This window comes from Pleurodeles waltl, unplaced genomic scaffold, assembly GCF_031143425.1.
Source record: "Pleurodeles waltl isolate 20211129_DDA unplaced genomic scaffold, aPleWal1.hap1.20221129 scaffold_91, whole genome shotgun sequence".
Taxonomy (NCBI): Eukaryota; Metazoa; Chordata; class Amphibia; order Caudata; family Salamandridae; genus Pleurodeles; species Pleurodeles waltl.
In genome coordinates, this window is record NW_027150403.1 from 526407 (window position 1) to 546696 (window position 20290).

Below are 20290 nucleotides of genomic sequence, written 5' to 3' on the forward strand. Positions count from 1 at the left end.
CAAGGTCTCAAATTGCATCGTGCAACAAATGAATCCTCATCTAACCTCAAATTAGCATCTGCATGTGGGACTTCATGCAAAAACAATTTAGCAACATTGATTTGGAAAACTCCTAACTAGGGCTCTTTTTCAAAAATCAGCAGTTGGTTACCTAAAAAGAAACACAATGCAATTGTACATTTTCCTTTCATATTTACCAAATTCAATCAGCATTCAAGGAAGTCTTCGTCTCACAGGTACCGGTTTCGATCTGCATGGGACGGGGCAAAGGGGGCAGGGTGGACGGGGCAATTGCCTCACAGCGGCAAGATAAAAGGACAAAACTACTACTTTATGCAAAGGGGCAGATCAAAGTTAAAGTCTCTAGGGCGAGAATTACTTAAAGTCTCTTTCTCTCGATTAGAGAAAGCATCAAAGTCTCATTCAAAATGGCGTCGAACATCAATTGGCATCGTAGAAGATGGCAAAATGACGAGGTCGGCAAGATGGGCCATAATGGCTGCAATGGAATGGCTAATGTCCGATGGCTAATGGCTAATGGCTGCTTTCTTCTTGTGCACCAGGTTTAAATAAACAACAGTTCAAGTCCAGTAGGGTCTTCCATTGGAGGGTTCATAGGTTGGCTTCAAATTGTCCAATCAAAAACAACAATTCACAAGCTTCTACCTAGGCATACATTATCCTTGGAGTCGGGAACGTAAGTTGCAACATATTTTACCAATTAACTCACTTTCAGAGCTTCCATTGTCTGCACCTGCAGATTGACCTTGGAGCAAAGAAGAAGATGCCAGGCTGGCACGAAACCTTAAAGATAAGCATGTGAACCGATCTCACTGGAAAAGTACAGCTTCAAGCAGGAATACACGTTTTATTAGCACATTAGAAAAACACGAGCATCTAAACCGTGAGACAAGGCAACTAGGCCGAAGCCTCCACTAAAGTTATGCTAAGTTAAAACATTTCAAACAAGCAAATCATGGCACACGTTTACGGTTATGTCAGATTAGTACAATTCTAATACATCACGTTATATAAAGCACGCTTATAAATGTTGGCGAACTACTCTGAGGGCACATTTGTCCCCGTACAATCTTTATTAGTTCGGTTAAAGTCACACTTGATTATTGCGGCACTACGTTTATGCGCTAATAAATGTAAAACCTTCATTTCTGCGTCATCAGTTGCTCACTGTTTGACCTTTGCATTGAAGCCTGAGCCTACCGCATTCAAGCCAGCCAAGGAAGGAAGGTATGAGAGCGAAAATAGCTTTCCTGCCCTCACCAAGAACACACACCTTGAGCAAATAAGGTGCCAGACTTACAAGGCCCAATCGCCAACGGAGCATCACTTTTAGTGACGCCCCGGTGGCACTATGCACTGCGCTGTATTTACAAGATGGCGTTCAGCCACTTTTTGTGGCTTAACACCACCTTGTAAATACGGCACCTTAGCATTCAGCGCTTTCCCTGGAAGGGGCGTGCAATGGGTGTTGCTGTGAGTGTGCCACAGCAACACCATAGCATTTTGATGCTGCTCCAGATTTAGGAGTTGTCGTAAATCTGCGTCAGCGCCAAAATCCAACGCCATCCCAGGGGTATCGTTAGAGTGGCGCACTGAGGAGAAATGTTTTCATTTCTCCTCGTTTTTTCTCTTTCTATGTGTGCTGCATTCTGCAGCACACATAGAAGTAAGAGCAAATCACCATTGAAGATTTTTCTTTGGGCCAGGAAGGTGTCCCTTCCTGCACAAAAACAATTTCCCCCTCAACGCAGTCATCCTTGTACCATGGTGCAAGAACGGCTGCGTTGGCGCTCAGCAGCTAATTTAGAGCTGGCGCAGGGGGAAGCACAGGGGTGCGCTGTATTCTACTAAATACGGCGCTTCCCTGCATTTTGAAAATGACGGAGCGTGGGGCTTGCAAATTTGGCACAGCGTCGCGCTCAGTCATTTTCTTGTAAATCTGGGACAAAATGTCTAAAGGATAGAGGCTTTTTATGTCATGTTCGATGACGACCATGCAAATGACTCTAGTCATACTGCAGAAGAGAGCACCATGTGGCGTTTCTTGCTTTGGGATGTAGTCTCCCACTCTCTGCCACCAACCCTCGGAGCATGGTGGGAGCCGTAGCGCTTCTGTGCCCAGGCTCGTTGGTCTAGGGGTGTGATTCTCGCTTCGGGTGCGAGAGGTCCCGGGTTCAAATCCCAGACGAGCCTATTTTAGCGGAAAACAATCAAATCCTGCTCAAAATACACAACCCCTCAACATTTCTCATTCCACTCGAAGCATTGTTGCGCAAAACATATTTTTTGCCTCAGGCGAAAAATGGATTACAATGCCTTGGCTTCCTTCCTGCTTGCTCTCAGTGCGCCCTGTGTGATGATTTCACAGGCTTGCGTTCCTGGCATTTAGGCATCAGATATTTGTCTGTCTCTGCCCGCAGCTGTGACTTTTCAGGACGTCTGAGTGTATGCATGCTGGCTGACACCGCTGCAATTTTCACACTTACCCCTTGCATTCTGAGCAACTGCTGATCAAGTATAGAGGAAATCGGGCAAACATATGAGGGGAACTGTGCTCCTTCAGTCAAGCCAGCAAGCTTGTTTCTGTAGTGTAGTGGTTATCACATTTACCTCACACGCAAAAGGTCCCCGGTTCGACACTGGGCAGCAGTAGCTTTTGTGTTTGCTCACTAAAACCTCAGTCTCTCTCAATGCACACTTAGACAGAAATGACCTTTAAAAACGTGTGACATGTGTAAAATGTGCTTTACTATTGCAGGACGCTAAAAAGTTATCTGCATCCCTCGGTGGTCGTGCATCTGCCTTGTTTCTTGTTCTGTTTTTTTTTTTTTTCTTGGCCATGTTATATTGTGGGGCCTTTAAAGCTGTGACTTTGATAGGAACATTGCAAGCGGCAGCATCAACAAGTGCAGACTGAAGAGTCAGACCTGCACAATGTTTTGGCTGTCAGGATGGCCGAGTGGTCTAAGGTGCCAGACTCAAGAGAGCTTGATCTTCAGTGAAGCTGAGCCTTCTGGTCTCTTCATGGAGGCGTGGGTTCAAATACCACTCCTAACAGGTGTGTTTTCTTACCTTAAATCTTGCTCTGCTTGCACAGCCAGCTCCTCACACCACTATCTTTGGAAGCTGCTGTGGCATGTGAGGAGAAATCCACCAACCCATCGGCTGGGCCCTCAATCAAAATTCTGTGTATTACTGGAAGGGGCATCTCAGGCACACCTTCTGTTAGAGCTGCACTTTATGACAGTAACTACCATGCTGGTTTCTACTTAAGCAGTTGATTCTATCGTTTGAAGTGAGTCTCTCCTGCCACCTTTTGGGCAAAGAAGACACTGCCCCTGCAACAACACAGGCAGACAAGCTCAAACTGGGTTTCTTGGTTAGGTGGGCGGAGCATATTGGCAATGGTGCCTCCTCGTGACTTGCAATTTACATGAAGAAGACAGAGAGGCAGCTGGGAGTAGGCAGTACCCATGAACCCCTGAACACTGTCTTGCGACTTGCACACAATTCTGAAATGAGGCGGGGGAAAGGAGGTGATTTCCCCATCAAGGGCCATTCCGGGAAATCAGCCACCCCGCGTCTCCCAGGTGAGTGTTTCAGGCCTATGAGCCACTACTATAAATCACGCCTGATCGAGCGCTGAGTGAGCAAGTGTGTTTGAATCCAAGAGGCATGCTTCTCTGGCTCAAGAGCTAGCAGGCCCTTCAGTGCTTCTGGTCTGGAAGTCTAAGGTTCAAGGGTCCAGGACTTGCAGAAGGTTACAACTATCAGAAAGGGTCTGCTTTTCACATCAGTGCCCTAGTTCAGCTCACTGGCACAGGGCATCTTGACTACCTCTTTCCTTGCTAGAGACAAACAAAAAATCCTTGACAGAAAACATCAATTGCTATGGCACGCTTAGAGAGAGAGCCTCCGAATGGCCCAGCTTTTCTGAAAGACGCTTCAGAAGATGTTTCAAATGCCTCTGCAGCAGCAGTCTAGTTGGTATAGGGTATGATTCTCGCTTCGGGTGTGAGAGGACCTTGGTTCAAACTCAGACAAACCCTTACCTTTATAGGTTCAGTCTGTGTTTTAAACAGGAGTATTTCTGCTTTTCACTCTTGTAAGATGTCATGTTGCAATGCAATACATGCTTTATACCTGCGTTGAGACGGTTCAGCATCATGAAGGTATGCAAGATTTCTTTGCAACTGCTTTTCTGTGCTGGAGCAGCAGTGCTCATAGGAACATTAAATGCACAGTGCTTCTCCATGGTAATTTCGGGTCCAGTTCTGAAATCACCTCTTGGAATGAAAGTGATGCCAGTTCCTTTCTTCCAAGGCAAGAGATCGTGTTCCGGAAGGCTCAGCTTTGAGCGTCATGAACATTGGCCTTCAGTCCTTGCATCCCAGTCCAATGCAGAGCCACATAAAGCAAGCAGGTGTGTCTGTTTCCATAGTGTGGTGGTTCCAGTACAATGCATAGCCACATGAAGCAAGCCGGCAAGTGTGTCTGTTTGTGTAGTGTAGTGGTTATCATGCGCACCTCACATGCAAAAGGTCCCTGGTTCGAAGCCAAGCAAATACAGCAAGTCGCTGGGCTTTTTCCCAGTATATGCATTTCCTGACTCAGCTGACAGACAAGCTGAGATAAAAGAGACTGTATCTATCCCTCACCATCGTGAGGTACTACGCTCCTGGGGCATCTGTCACAGCTCACCAAGAGGAGGTGCGGCAGCTTACGTAAGTCAGTTGCTCACTGTTTGACCTTTGCATTGAAGCCTGAGCCTACCGCATTCAAGCCAGCCAAGGAAGGAAGGTATGAGAGCGAAAATAGCTTTCCTGCCCTCACCAAGAACACACACCTTGAGCAAATAAGGTGCCAGACTTACAAGGCCCAATCGCCAACGGAGCATCACTTTTAGTGACGCCCCGGTGGCACTATGCACTGCGCGGTATTTACAAGATGGCGTTCAGCCACTTTTTGTGGCTTAACACCACCTTGTAAATACGGCACCTTAGCATTCAGCGCTTTCCCTGGAAGGGGCGTGCAATGGGTGTTGCTGTGAGTGTGCCACAGCAACACCATAGCATTTTGATGCTGCTCCAGATTTAGGAGTTGTCGTAAATCTGCGTCAGCGCCAAAATCCAACGCCATCCCAGGGGTATCGTTAGAGTGGCGCACTGAGGAGAAATGTTTTCATTTCTCCTCGTTTTTTCTCTTTCTATGTGTGCTGCATTCTGCAGCACACATAGAAGTAAGAGCAAATCACCATTGAAGATTTTTCTTTTGGCCAGGAAGGTGTCCCTTCCTGCACAGAAACAATTTCCCCCTCAACGCAGTCATCCTTGTACCATGGTGCAAGAACGGCTGCGTTGGCGCTCAGCAGCTAATTTAGAGCTGGCGCAGGCGGAAGCACAGGGGTGCGCTGTATTCTACTAAATACGGCGCTTCCCTGCATTTTGAAAATGACGGAGCGTGGGGCTTGCAAATTTGGCAGAGCGTCGCGCTCAGTCATTTTCTTGTAAATCTGGGACAAAATGTCTAAAGGAGAGAGGCTTTTTATGTCATGTTCGATGACGACCATGCAAATGACTCTAGTCATACTGCAGAAGAGAGCACCATGTCGCGTTTCTTGCTTTGGGATGTAGTCTCCCACTCTCTGCCACCAACCCTCGGAGCAGGGTGGGAGCCATAGCACTTCTGTGCCCAGGCTCGTTGGTCTAGTTGTATGATTCTCGCTTCGGAGGCGAGAGGTCCCGGGTTCAAATCCTGGACGAGCCCATTTTAGCGGTAAACAATCAAATCCTGCTCAAAATACACAACCCCTCAACATTTCTCATTCCACTCGAAGCACTGTTGCGCAAAACATATTTTTTGCCTCAGGCGAAAAATGGATTACAATGCCTTGGCTTCCTTTCTGCTTGCTCTCAGTGCGCCCTGTGTGATGATTTCACAGGCTTGCGTTCCTGGCATTTAGGCATCAGATATTTGTCTGTCTCTGCCCGCAGCTGTGACTTTTCAGGACGTCTGAGTGTATGCATCCTGGCTGACACCGCTGCAATTTTCACACTTACCCCTCGCATTCTGAGCAACTGCTGATCAAGTATTGAGGAAATCGGGCAAACATATGAGGGGAACTGTGCTCCTTCAGTCAAGCCAACAAGCTTGTTTCTGTAGTGTAGTGGTTATCACATTTGCCTCACATGCAAAAGGTCCCTGGTTCGACACTGGGCAGCAGTAGCTTTTGTGTTTGCTCACTAAAACCTCAGTCTCTCTCAATGCACACTTATACAGAAATGACCTTTAAAAACTTGTGACCTGTGTAAAATGTGCTTTACTATTGCAGGACGATAAAAAGTTATCTGCATCCCTCGGTGGTCGTGCATGTGCCTTGTTTCTTGTTCTGTTTTTTATTTTTTCTTGGCCATGTTATATTGTGGGGCCTTTAAAGCTGTGACTTTGATAGGAACATTGCAAGCAGCAGCATCAACAAGTGCAGACTGAAGAGTCAGACCTGCACAATGTTTTGGATGTCAGGATGGCCGAGGGGTCTAAGGTGCCAGACTCAAGAGAGCTTGATCTTCAGTGAAGCTGAGCCTTCTGGTCTCTTCATGGAGGCGTGGGTTCAAATCCCACTCCTAACAGGTGTGTTTTCTTCCTTTAAATCTTGCTCTGCTTGCAGAGCCAGCTCCTCACACCACTATCGTTGGAAGCTGCTGTGGCATGTGAGGAGAAATCCACCAACCCATCGGCTGGGCCCTCAATCAAAATTCTGTGTATTACTGGAAGGGGCATCTCAGGCACACCTTCTGTTAGAGCTGCACTTTATGACAGTAACTACCATGCTGGTTTCTACTTAAGCAGTTGATTCTATCGTTTGAAGTGAGTCTCTCCTGCCACCTTTTGGGCAAAGAAGACACTGCCCCTGCAACAACACAGGCAGACAAGCTCAAACTGGGTTTCTTGGTTAGGTGGGCGGAGCAGATTGGCAATGGTGCCTCCTCGTGACTTGCAATTTACATGAAGAAGACAGAGAGGCAGCTGGGAGTAGGCAGTACCCATGAACCCCTGAACACTGTCTTGCGACTTGCACACAATTCTGAAATGAGGCGGGGGAAAGGAGGTGATTTCCCCATCAAGGGCCATTCCGGGAAATCAGCCACCCCGCGTCTCCCAGGTGAGTGTTTCAGGCCTATGAGCCACTACTATAAATCTCGCCTGATCGAGCGCTGAGCGAGCAAGTGTGCTTGAATCCAAGAGGCATGCTTCTCTGGCTCAAGAGCTAGCAGGCCCTTCAGTGCTTCTGGTCTGGAAGTCTAAGGTGCAAGGGTCCAGGACTTGCAGAGGGTTACAACTACCAGAAAGGGTCTGCTTTTCACATCAGTGCCCTAGTTCAGCTCACTGGCACACGGAATCTTGACTACCTCTTTCCTTGCTAGAGACAAACAAAAAATTCTTGACAGAAAACATCAATTGCTATGGCACGCTTAGAGAGAGAGCCTCCAAATGGCCCTGCTTTTCTGAAAGACGCTTCAGAAGATGTTTCAAATGCCTCTGCAGCAGCAGTCTAGTTGGTATAGGGGTATGATTCTCGCTTCGGGTGTGAGAGGACCTTGGTTCAAATCCCAGACAAACCCTTACCTTTATAGGTTCAGTCTGTGTTTTAAACAGGAGTATTTCTGCTTTTCACTCTTGTAAGATGTCATGTTGCAATGCAATACATGCTTTATACCTGCGTTGAGACGGTTCAGCATCATGAAGGTATGCAAGATTTCTTTGCAACTGCTTTTCTGTGCTGGAGCAGCAGTGCTCATAGGAACATTAAATGCACAGTGCTTCTCCATGGTATTTCGGGTCCAGTTCTGAAATCACCTCTTGGAATGAAAGTGATGCCAGTTCCTTTCTTCCAGGGCAAGAGATCGTGTTCCGGAAGGCTCAGCTTTGAGCGTCATAAACATTGGCCCTCAGTCCTTGCATCCCAGTCCAATGCAGAGCCACATAAAGCAAGCAGGTGTGTCTGTTTCCATAGTGTGGTGGTTCCAGTACAATGCATAGCCACATGAAGCAAGCCAGCAAGTGTGTCTGTTTGTGTAGTGTCGTGGTTATCATGCGCACCTCACATGCAAAAGGTCCATGGTTCGAAGCCAAGCAAATACAGCAAGTCGCTGGTCTTTTTCCCAGTATTTGCATTTCCTGACTCAGCTGACAGGCAAGCTGAGATAAAAGAGACTGTGTCTATCCCTCACCATCGTGAGGTACTACGCTCCTGGGGCATCTGTCACAGCTCACCAAGAGGAGTTGCGCCAGCTTACGTCAGTCAGTTGCTCACTGTTTGACCTTTGCATTGAAGCCTGAGCCTACCTCATTCAAGCCAGCCAAGGAAGGAAGGTATGAGAGCGAAAATAGCTTTCCTGCCCTCACCAAGAACACACACCTTGAGCAAATAAGGTGCCAGACTTACAAGGCCCAATCGCCAACGGAGCATCACTTTTAGTGACGCCCCGGTGGCACTATGCACTGCGCGGTATTTACAAGATGGCGTTCAGCCACTTTTTGTGGCTTAACACCACCTTGTAAATACGGCACCTTAGCATTCAGCGCTTTCCCTGGAAGGGGCGTGCAATGGGTGTTGCTGTGAGTGTGCCACAGCAACACCATAGCATTTTGATGCTGCTTCAGATTCAGGAGTTGTCGTAAATCTGCGTCAGCGCCAAAATCCAACGCCATCCCAGGGGTATCGTTAGAGTGGCGCACTGAGGAGAAATGTTTTCATTTCTCCTCGTTTTTTCTCTTTCTATGTGTGCTGCATTCTGCAGCACACATAGAAGTAAGAGCAAATCACCATTGAAGATTTTTCTTTTGGCCAGGAAGGTGTCCCTTCCTGCACAAAAACAATTTCCCCCTCAACGCAGTCATCCTTGTACCATGGTGCAAGAACGGCTGCGTTGGCGCTCAGCAGCTAATTTAGAGCTGGCGCAGGGGGAAGCACAGGGGTGCGCTGTATTCTACTAAATACGGCGCTTCCCTGCATTTTGAAAATGACGGAGCGTGGGGCTTGCAATTTTGGCACAGCGTCGCGCTCAGTCATTTTCTTGTAAATCTGGGACAAAATGTCTAAAGGATAGAGGCTTTTTATGTCATGTTCGATGACGACCATGCAAATGACTCTAGTCATACTGCAGAAGAGAGCACCATGTGGCGTTTCTTGCTTTGGGATGTAGTCTCCCACTCTCTGCCACCAACCCTCGGAGCAGGGTGGGAGCCATAGCGCTTCTGTACCCAGGCTCGTTGGTCTAGGGGTATGATTCTCGCTTTGGGTGCGAGAGGTCCCGGCTTCAAATCCCAGACGAGCCCATTTTAGCGGAAAACAATCAAATCCTGCTCAAAATACACAACCCCTCAACATTTCTCATTCCATTCGAAGCATTGTTGCGCAAAACATATTTTTTGCCTCAGGCGAAAAATGGATTACAATGCCTTGGCTTCCTTCCTGCTTGCTCTCAGTGCGCCCTGTGTGATGATTTCACAGGCTTGCGTTCCTGGCATTTAGGCATCAGATATTTGTCTGTCTCTGCCCGCAGCTGTGACTTTTCAGGACGTCTGAGTGTATGCATGCTGGCTGACACCGCTGCAATTTTCACACTTACCCCTCACATTCTGAGCAACTGCTGATCAAGTATAGAGGAAATCAGGCAAACATATGAGGGGAACTGTGCTCCTTCAGTCAAGCCAGCAAGCTTGTTTCTGTAGTGTAGTGGTTATCACATTTGCCTCACACGCAAAAGGTCCCTGGTTCGACACTGGGCAGCAGTAGCTTTTGTGTTTGCTCACTAAAACCTCAGTCTCTCTCAATGCACACTTAGACAGAAATGACCTTTAAAAACTTGTGACCTGTGTAAAATGTGCTTTACTATTGCAGGACGATAAAAAGTTATCTGCATCCCTCGGTGGTCGTGCATGTGCCTTGTTTCTTGTTCTGTTTTTTTTTTTTTCTTGGCCATGTTATATTGTGGGGCCTTTAAAGCTGTGACTTTGATAGGAACATTGCAAGCGGCAGCATCAACAAGTGCAGACTGAAGAGTCAGACCTGCATAATGTTTTGGCTGTCAGGATGGCCGAGTGGTCGAAGGTGCCAGACTCAAGAGAGCTTGATCTTCAGTGAAGCTGAGCCTTCTGGTCTCTTCATGGAGGCGTGGGTTCAAATCCCACTCCTAACAGGTGTGTTTTCTTCCCTTAAATCTTGCTCTGCTTGCACAGTCAGCTCCTCACACCACTATCTTTGGAAGCTGCTGTGGCATGTGAGGAGAAATCCACCAACCCATCGGCTGGGCCCTCAATCAAAATTCTGTGTATTACTGGAACGGGCATCTCAGGCACACCTACTGTTAGAGCTGCACTTTATGACAGTAACTACCATGCTGGTTTCTACTTAAGCAGTTGATTCTATCGTTTGAAGTGAGTCTCTCCTGCCACCTTTTGGGCAAAGAAGACACTGCCCCTGCAACAACACAGGCAGACAAGCTCAAACTGGGTTTCTTGGTTAGGTGGGCGGAGCATATTGGCAATGGTGCCTCCTCGTAACTTGCAATTTACATGAAGAAGACAGAGAGGCAGCTGGGATTAGGCAGTACCCATGAACCCCTGAACACTGTCTTGCGACTTGCGCACAATTCTGAAATGAGGCGGGGATAGGAGGTGATTTCCCCATCAAGGGCCATTCCGGGAAATCAGCCACCCGCGTCTCCCAGGTGAGTGTTTCAGGCCTATGAGCCACTACTATAAATCTCGCCTGATCGAGCCTGATCAAGCGCTGAGCGAGCAAGTATGCTTGAATCCAAGAGGCATGCTTCTCTGGCTCAAGAGCTAGCAGGCCCTTCAGTGCTTCTGGTCTGGAAGTCTAAGGTGCAAGGGTCCAGGACTTGCAGAGGGTTTCAACTACCAGAAAGGGTCTGCTTTTCACATCAGTGCCCTAGTTCAGCTCACTGGCACACAGAATCTTGACTACCTCTTTCCTTGCTAGAGACAAACAAAAAATCCTTGACAGAAAACATCAATTGCTATGGCACGCTTAGAGAGAGAGCCTCCAAATGGCCCTGCTTTTCTGAAAGACGCTTCAGAAGATGTTTCAAATGCCTCTGCAGCAGCAGTCTAGTTGGTATAGGGGTATGATTCTCGCTTCGGGTGTGAGAGGACCTTGGTTCAAATCCCAGACAAACCCTTACCTTTATAGGTTCAGTCTGTGTTTTAAACAGGAGTATTTCTGCTTTTCACTCTTGTAAGATGTCATGTTGCAATGCAATACATGCTTTATACCTGCGTTGAGACGGTTCAGCATCATGAAGGTATGCAAGATTTCTTTGCAACTGCTTTTCTGTGCTGGAGCAGCAGTGCTCATAGGAACATTAAATGCACAGTGCTTCTCCATGGTAATTTCGGGTCCAGTTCTGAAATCACCTCTTGGAATGAAAGTGATGCCAGTTCCTTTCTTCCAAGGCAAGAGATCGTGTTCCGGAAGGCTCAGCTTTGAGCATCATGAACATTGGCCCTCAGTCCTTGCATCCCAGTCCAATGCAGAGCCACATAAAGCAAGCAGGTGTGTCTGTTTCCATAGTGTGGTGGTTCCAGTACAATGCATAGCCACATGAAGCAAGCCGGCAAGTGTGTCTGTTTGTGTAGTGTAGTGGTTATCATGCGCACCTCACATGCAAAAGGTCCCTGGTTCGAAGCCAAGCAAATACAGCAAGTCGCTGGGCTTTTTCCCAGTATTTGCATTTCCTGATTCAGCTGACAGGCAAGCTGAGATAAAAGAGACTGTGTCTATCCCTCACCATCGTGAGGTACTACGCTCCTGGGGCATCTGTCACAGCTCACCAAGAGGAGTTTCCCCAGCTTACGTCAGTCAGTTGCTCACTGTTTGACCTTTGCATTGAAGCCTGAGCCTACCGCATTCAAGCCAGCCAAGGAAGGAAGGTATGAGAGCGAAAATAGCTTTCCTGCCCTCACCAAGAACACACACCTTGAGCAAATAAGGTGCCAGACTTACAAGGCCCAATCGCCAACGGAGCATCACTTTTAGTGACGCCCCGGTGGCACTATGCACTGCGCGGTATTTACAAGATGGCGTTCAGCCACTTTTTGTGGCTTAATACCAACTTGTAAATACGGCACCTTAGCATTCAGCGCTTTCCCTGGAAGGGGCGTGCAATGGGTGTTGCTGTGAGTGTGCCACAGCAACACCATAGCATTTTGATGCTGCTCCAGATTTAGGAGTTGTCGTAAATCTGCGTCAGCGCCAAAATCCAACGCCATCCCAGGGGTATCGTTAGAGTGGCGCACTGAGGAGAAATGTTTTCATTTCTCCTCGTTTTTTCTCTCTCTATGTGTGCTGCATTCTGCAGCACACATAGAAGTAAGAGCAAATCACCATTGAAGATTTTTCTTTGGGCCAGGAAGGTGTCCCTTCCTGCACAAAAACAATTTCCCCCTCAACGCAGTCATCCTTGTACCATGGTGCAAGAACGGCTGCGTTGGCGCTCAGCAGCTAATTTAGAGCTGGCGCAGGGGGAAGCACAGGGGTGTGCTGTATTCTACTAAATACAGCGCTTCCCTGCATTTTGAAAATGACGGAGCGTGGGGCTTGCAAATTTGGCACAGCTTCGCGCTCAGTCATTTTCTTGTAAATCTGGGACAAAATGTCTAAAGGATAGAGGCTTTTTATGTCATGTTCGATGACGACCATGCAAATGACTCTAGTCATACTGCAGAAGAGAGCACCATGTGGCGTTTCTTGGTTTGGGATGTAGTCTCCCACTCTCTGCCACCAACCCTCGGAGCAGGGTGGAAGCCGTACAGCTTCTGTTCCCAGGCTCGTTGGTCTAGGGGTATGATTCTCGCTTCGGGTGCGAGAGGTCCCGGGTTCAAATCCCGGACTAGCCTATTTCAGCGGAAAACAATAAAATCCTGCTCAAAATACACAACCCCTCAACATTTCTCATTCCACTCGAAGCATTGTTGCGCAAAACATATTTTTTGCCTCAGGCGAAAAATGGATTACAATGCCTTGGCTTCCTTCCTGCTTGCTCTCAGTCCGCCCTGTGTGATGATTTCACAGGCTTGCGTTCTTGGCATTTAGGCATCAGATATTTGTCTGTCTCTGCCCGCAGCTGTGACTTTTCAGGACGTCTGAGTGTATGCATGCTGGCTGACACCGCTGCATTTTTCACACTTACCCCTCGCATTCTGAGCAACTGCTGATCAAGTATAGAGGAAATCGGGCAAACATATGAGGGGAACTGTGCTCCTTCAGTCAAGCCAGCAAGCTTGTTTCTGTAGTGTAGTGGTTATCACATTTGCCTCACACGCAAAAGGTCCCCGGTTCGACACTGGGCAGCAGTAGCTTTTGTGTTTGCTCACTAAAACCTCAGTCCCTCTCAATGCACACTTAGACAGAAATGACCTTTAAAAACTAGTGACCTGTGTAAAATGTGCTTTACTATTGCAGGACGATAAAAAGTTATCTGCATCCCTCGGTGGTCGTGCATGTGCCTTGTTTCTTGTTCTGTTTTTTTTTTTTCTTGGCCATTTTATATTGTGGGGCCTTTAAAGCTGTGACTTTGATAGGAACATTGCAAGCGGCAGCATCAACAAGTGCAGACTGAAGAGTCAGACCTGCACAATATTTTGGCTCTCAGGATGGCCGAGTGGTCTAAGGTGCCAGACTCAAGAGAGCTTGATCTTCAGTGAAGCTGAGCCTTCTGGTCTCTTCATGGAGGCGTGGGTTCAAATCCCACTCCTAACAGGTGTGTTTTCTTCCCTTAAATCTTGCTCTGCTTGCACAGCCAGCTCCTCACACGACTATCTTTGGAAGCTGCTGTGGCATGTGAGGAGAAATCCACCAACCCATCGGCTGGGCCCTCAATCAAAATTCTGTGTATTACTGGAAGGGGCATCTCAGGCACACCTTCTGTTAGAGCTGCACTTTATGACAGTAACTACCATGCTGGTTTCTACTTAAGCAGTTGATTCTATCGTTTGAAGTGAGTCTCTCCTGCCATCTTTTGGGCAAAGACGACACTGCCCCTGCAACAACACAGGCAGACAAGCTGAAACTGGGTTTCTTGGTTAGGTGGGCGGAGCATATTGGCAATGGTGCCTCCTTGTGACTTGCAATTTACATGAAGAAGACAGAGAGGCAGCTGGGATTAGGCAGTACCCATGAATCCCTGAACACTGTCTTGCGACTTGCACACAATTCTGAAATGAGGCGGGGGAAAGGAGGTGATTTCCCCATCAAGGGCCATTCCGGGAAATCAGCCACCCTGCGTCTCCCAGGTGAGTGTTTCAGGCCTATGAGCCACTACTATAAATCTCGCCTGATCGAGCAAGTGTGCTTGAATCCAAGAGGCATGCTTCTCTGGCTCAAGAGCTAGCAGGCCCTTCAGTGCTTCTGGTCTGGAAGTCTAAGGTGCAAGGGTCCAGGACTTGCAGAGGGTTACAACTACCAGAAAGGGTCTGCTTTTCACATCAGTGCCCTAGTTCAGCTCACTGGCACAGGGCATCTTGACTACCTTTTTCCTTGCTAGAGACAAACAAAAAATCCTTGACAGAAAACATAAATTGCTATGGCACGCTTAGAGAGAGAGCCTCCAAATGGCCCTGCTTTTCTGAAAGACGCTTCAGAAGATGTTTCAAATGCCTCTGCAGCAGCAGTCTAGTTGGTATAGGGGTATGATTCTTGCTTCGGGTGTGAGAGGACCTTGGTTCAAATCCCAGACAAACCCTTACCTTTATAGGTTCAGTCTGTGTTTTAAACAGGAGTATTTCTGCTTTTCACTCTTGTAAGATGTCATGTTGCAATGCAATACATGCTTTATACCTGCATTGAGATGGTTCAGCATCATGAAGGTATGCGAGATTTCTTTGCAACTGCTTTTCTGTGCTGGAGCAGCAGTGCTCATAGGAACATTAAATGCACAGTGCTTCTCCATGGTAATTTCGGGTCCAGTTCTGAAATCACCTCTTGGAATGAAAGTGATGCCAGTTCCTTTCTTCCAAGGCAAGAGATCGTGTTCCGGAAGGCTCAGCTTTGAGCGTCATGAACATTGGCCCTCAGTCCTTGCATCCCAGTCCAATGCAGAGCCACATAAAGCAAGCAGGTGTGTCTTTTTCCATAGTGTGGTGGTTCCAGTACAATGCATAGCCACATGAAGGAAGCCGGCAAGTGTGTCTGTTTGTGTAGTGTAGTGGTTATCATGCGCACCTCACATGCCAAAGGTCCCTGGTTCGAAGCCAAGCAAAAACAGCAAGTCGCTGGGCTTTTTCCCAGTATTTGCATTTCCTGACTCAGCTGACAGGCAAGCTGAGATAAAAGAGACTGTGTCTATCCCTCACCATCGTGAGGTACTACGCTCCTGGGGCATCTGTCACAGCTCACCAAGAGGAGTTGCGCCAGCTTACGTCAGTCAGTTGCTCACTGTTTGACCTTTGCATTGAAGCCTGAGCCTACCGCATTCAAGCCAGCCAAGGAAGGAAGGTATGAGAGCGAAAATAGCTTTCCTGCCCTCACCAAGAACACACACCTTGAGCAAATAAGGTGGCAGACTTACAAGGCCCAATCGCCAGCGGAGCATCACTTTTAGTGACGCCCCGGTGGCACTAAGCACTGCGCGGTATTTACAAGATGGCGTTCAGCCACTTTTCGTGGCTTAACACCACCTTGTAAATACGGCACCTTAGCACGCAGCGCTTTCCCTGGAAGGGGCGTGCAATGGGTGTTGCTGTGAGTGTGCCACAGCAACACCATAGCATTTTTTTTTTTTTTTTTTTTTTTTTTTAAGTTTCAAAAGTTTTATTAAGAATATATAAGGCGGTACATACAGCATATAAACAAACTGTTTAGCTTTCAAAACATTGTTTTTGTTCGTTTACCACAATTATTTCCATTGTAAGCATATATAAATGTACTGTCAGGTAAGTAAAAATTCCCAGTTGCATAGTTGAGTTGTGTACCCTTATTTTGAAGAAGAGTGGAAAACAGGTGGGGGGGGGTGGTAAGGGGAGGGGGAGCGAGGATAGGGTTGTGTAGGAGGGGTTGGTCTTGGTATAGGGGAGAGACAAAATAGTCATATGAAATGGGGAGGGGGAGAGAAGGGAAAGAAAGAGGGAGAAAGAGGAAGGGTAATCGCGGGGGAATGTAGAATGAAGAGACTCGAGGTAGGCAGGGGGTCTTTGTATCCTGAGACTAGCTTGTTCAGGCCTAAGAGTAGATCGTTCTGTACTTCTCTGTCTGTAGCAAGTAATTATCTAGGGGTAGATAATATGTATGATAGATATGGTAAGGTCGGTTAGAGAGTGTCTACGTCTTATATGAGTTGATTTCTCAGTCCTTGTTTGTGTTAGGAAGCGACTTGTATTACTATGTTGGGTAGTTCAGGGTCTCGGGCATGTGACAAAATTAGAGGCCTGTGGATTGATAGAGAGAGAGAAAAAAGAGAGAGAGAAGAGAGGATAGCGTAGCTAGGGAGAGAGAGAGGGGGCAGTAGGAGATTAAATGTGTTTCCGGAGTCTAGGATTCTCAGAGGGTGATTGGTAATTAATATTCCCTAATCATTGATCATTGAACATTGATCATCCGTTGGTCATCCACCAGCCGCTTCATGGTCTCTTCAAGAATGGGCGCCAGACCTCCTCAAATTGTTCTGCTTGGTCCTGTAGGTTATAAATCACTCGTTCATGGGTAGCCGTTTGATACATGGCCGTCATCCATTCCATGGGTGTGGGGGCAATGCTAGATCTCCAGTGCCGGAGTATGCATATTTTGGCCGTGGCTAGCGCCGTGTGGATTAATCATTTATGTGCCCGCGATAGGGAGGGATACGGGCGAATGTCATGTAGAATGATAAATGCTGGTGGGGTCGGTTTTGGTATCTGTATGAAGTCCGATAAGGCGAGGCGTACCGCGTCCCATAGTGACTGTACCGTGGGGCAGTGGCATAAAATATGAAGTTGGTCGCAATATGGCTCTGTGCATCTCCAACAGTTCGCGTGAGGTATCAACCCTGCCCTGAAGAGTTTAACGGGGGTCCAGTACCATCCCTGAAGGATTTTAAATAGGCAAAATTTCAGGCGTGCTTCACGTACGCCCCTGTCGAGGGCTTCTAGTATGTCTGGCCATTCTTCGTCCGTGTAGGTTATCTCTAGTATATCCTACCACTTTAAGCGTAGTCGTTCAAGTAAAGGCTGAGAGTAAAGGTGGTTAGTTAATTCGGCATAGAGGCCAGCCAAGACGCCTTTTTGTCGGCCCCATTTCTGAAGATAGGTGACGATGGGTGAGGTTTTAAGCAGCCACGGGGGGGTTCCTAATGTTCTCCGCATACAGTGTTTGAGCTGTAGATATCGCCACTCCTGGTTACTTTGGATACCGAATTCTTCCTGGAGGGAGGCGAATGTGCGGAAGCTATCTCCATCTATTATGTGAGATATATTGTGGATACCTGCCTCGGACCATTGGGGCCATCTGAGAATAGTCCCTCCTATTTTAATGCTTTTATTCCCTGCTATGGGAGCCTGAGTATGCAGGGAGGGGTGTACTCCTAATAGTCGATGGGCTCTGCACCACGCTGTGTTTGTAGCCTTGAGGATGGGGTTAGTTAAGGGAACGTGGTCGGCGTATGTTCCTCCCATCTCCGTATACTGTCCATATAGGAGTTTCTCTGTGATCACCCATTGCGGTGGATCGGCTATATCCGGAAGCGTATATATTAGCTGTGAGAGTTGTAGGGCCAGAGAGTATTGTTCTACCGAGGGTAGTCCTAATCCTCCGTAGAGCCGTCGTGCCAGTATTATTGCAGGTTTCAGTCTTGGGCGTGAGGAGCCCCAGACGAAGGCCCTTATGGATGCGTCTATTAATCGGAGTGAGGAAAGAGGTATCTGTAGGGGAAGCATGCCTAACACGTATGTGAAGCGTGGTAAGGTGACCATTCTGACCGCCTGTGTCCTGCCCCACATGGACAGGCCTAGTAGGGACCATTTGGCAAAGTCTTGTTTCATTTTAGATATAAGGGGGTCTATGTTGTCCCTGACCATATGTTCTAGACCTCTGTTAATAAACGTTCCTAAATATTTAAGGCGGGTCGGGGTCCATTTGAATTGAAGGCCATGTATCGCTGCCCTCGTCGTTATGCGGGATAATGGTAGTGCCTCACTTTTATCCCAGTTTACCCGATATCCAGATAGGGATGCAAAGTGTTCTATAGTGGAAAGTAGTGCTGGGAGCGAGGTTTCTAGATCGGACATTGTTAACAGAATGTCGTCTGCGTAGAGATATATTTTGGATATGCCCCCGGTGATATGGATCCCTTTTATTTGGTGAGAATTTCGTATGGTGGCAGCTAGGGGTTCCAAGGCCAATAAAAATAGAAGTGGCGACAAGGGGCATCCCTGGCATGTGCCCCTTCCGATAGGGAATGGGTCTGACATGATGCCCCCACAGTTAACCTGTGCTGTGGGGTGGTCATATAATAAACGTACTTTAGAGATAAATTGTTCCCCCAGGCCAAAATGCTTCATGGTTGTGAATAGGTAGGGCCACTCAATGCGGTTGAATGCTTTCTCCGCGTCTAGGGACAGGGCTAGGGCTTCGTCATGTAATTGTATGGATTCTAACAGTGTATGGCAAAGAGTTCGTATATGATTTCTGGAGGTACGGCCTGGTACAAATCCTACTTGGGTATTGTGAATCAATGATGGTATCACCTTGCGGAGACGCGCTGCTAGAACACTGGCTAGGAGTTTGACATCCCCATTCAAAAGGGAGATAGGACGGTAACTGCCGCAAAGAAGGGGGTCTCTCCCTGGCTTAGGCAAGATGACAATCGTGGCTTTATTGGATAGAGCGCCCAGGGAGCCTTCTTGACATGCTTCCGTCAGTGCTTCATGTACTGCGGTTATTGCCTCCTCCCCAGCCCATTTATAGAATTCCGCAGGGAATCCGTCCTCTCCTGGTGATTTATGGTAGGGGAGGCTTGTTATAACTTGGGTTATCTCTTCTTTGCTTATGTTACCGTCCAAGAGGGCCCTGACTGCCTCAGACAGACGGGGTAGATTGGCCGCGGCAAGGAATGTCTCCATTTGTGTTTGATCTGTCGTTGTTTCAGGAGTGTACAAATGTCGGTAGTACTTGGCGAACTCGTTTACAATGTCTTGTGGGCGAGTTAGCACTGCTCCTGAAGAAGATGTTATGGCCGCAATGGCAGAGGCTGCCCCTCTTTGTCGGAGCTGCGCCGCTAAGAGGCGACCTGCTTTTTCCCCTTGTTCGTAATGGCGGCCTCGCAATTTTTGCAGTGCGTATTCCGCCTGAGATGTATAGAGTTCATTGTGTGCCATGCGGGCCTGTTCTAAGGCGTGTCGCAGCCTAGGGGATGGTTGGGCGCTATATTGTTTAGTGAGGTCCTGTATCGTGGTCTCTAAGGTGGTTTGGCGGGCTATTCTGTCTTTGTTGGCCCATGCTGCATCTCGCATCATATTCCCTCTTAGGGTTGCTTTTGCTGCCGCCCATAGGATCCTTTTTGAGGATACAGTGCCTGAATTCTCGGCCATGTATGTGGTTACATGAGCTTTTAATTGTTCCTTCCCTTGTGGAGAGCGATATCTGTGAACAGCCAATCGCCATGGTTTACGACCAGAGAAGGAGAGTCCCACCTGGATCCGGATTAGTATTGGGGAGTGATCTGAGAGCCCGCTGTCTAGGATACAGGTGTCTTGTATATGAGGGATTACAGTGTGTGATACTAAGAAATAATCCAGACGTGATTGGGTGCCATGGACGGTGGATAAGAAAGTATATTCCTTATCTTTCGGGTGTTGTATTCTCCAGCAGTCCACCAGACCGACGTCAGTGGTCAGGTCTGTCAGAAGCGCTCTGTCGTGATTGTTACATACATCGACAGGGCCTGTCCTATCCATTATGGCGTCTTGGACGAGATTCCAGTCTCCCCCGATTATGTATCAAGTAGTTCCGATTTCTGTCAGGAGGCGATTTAGCTGTAGAAGGAATGGGCGTTTTGGGCCGGTTGGTGCGTAAACGGATCCCACGCATAAAACAGTGTCCCCTAGTTTTAATTTAGCAAATATATACCTTCCTTCTGTATCATTCCAGGTTTTAATGATAGTGACCGGGAGGGATTTACACACTAGTATCGCCACTCCACATTTGCGAGGTCCGTTACTTCCAGATTCCTGACTCATTGGACGGCAGCTGAAGGCAACCCTCCCTACCCAATCCCGT

The 20290-nt window shown here is 47.7% G+C and overlaps 3 non-coding genes across 3 annotated transcripts; all 3 read left to right on the plus strand.

Moving 5' to 3' along the window:
* The first annotated feature begins 2142 nt into the window (after positions 1–2142).
* On the plus strand, positions 2143–2214 carry TRNAP-CGG (transfer RNA proline (anticodon CGG)). The gene has a single exon. It is a non-coding gene; the product is annotated as a tRNA-Pro (tRNA).
* A 3501-nt stretch (positions 2215–5715) lies between these two features.
* On the plus strand, positions 5716–5787 carry TRNAP-CGG (transfer RNA proline (anticodon CGG)). Its single transcript has one exon. It is a non-coding gene; the product is annotated as a tRNA-Pro (tRNA).
* A 7083-nt stretch (positions 5788–12870) lies between these two features.
* TRNAP-CGG (transfer RNA proline (anticodon CGG)) lies at positions 12871–12942 on the plus strand. The gene has a single exon. It is a non-coding gene; the product is annotated as a tRNA-Pro (tRNA).
* Positions 12943–20290: the final 7348 nt, after the last annotated feature.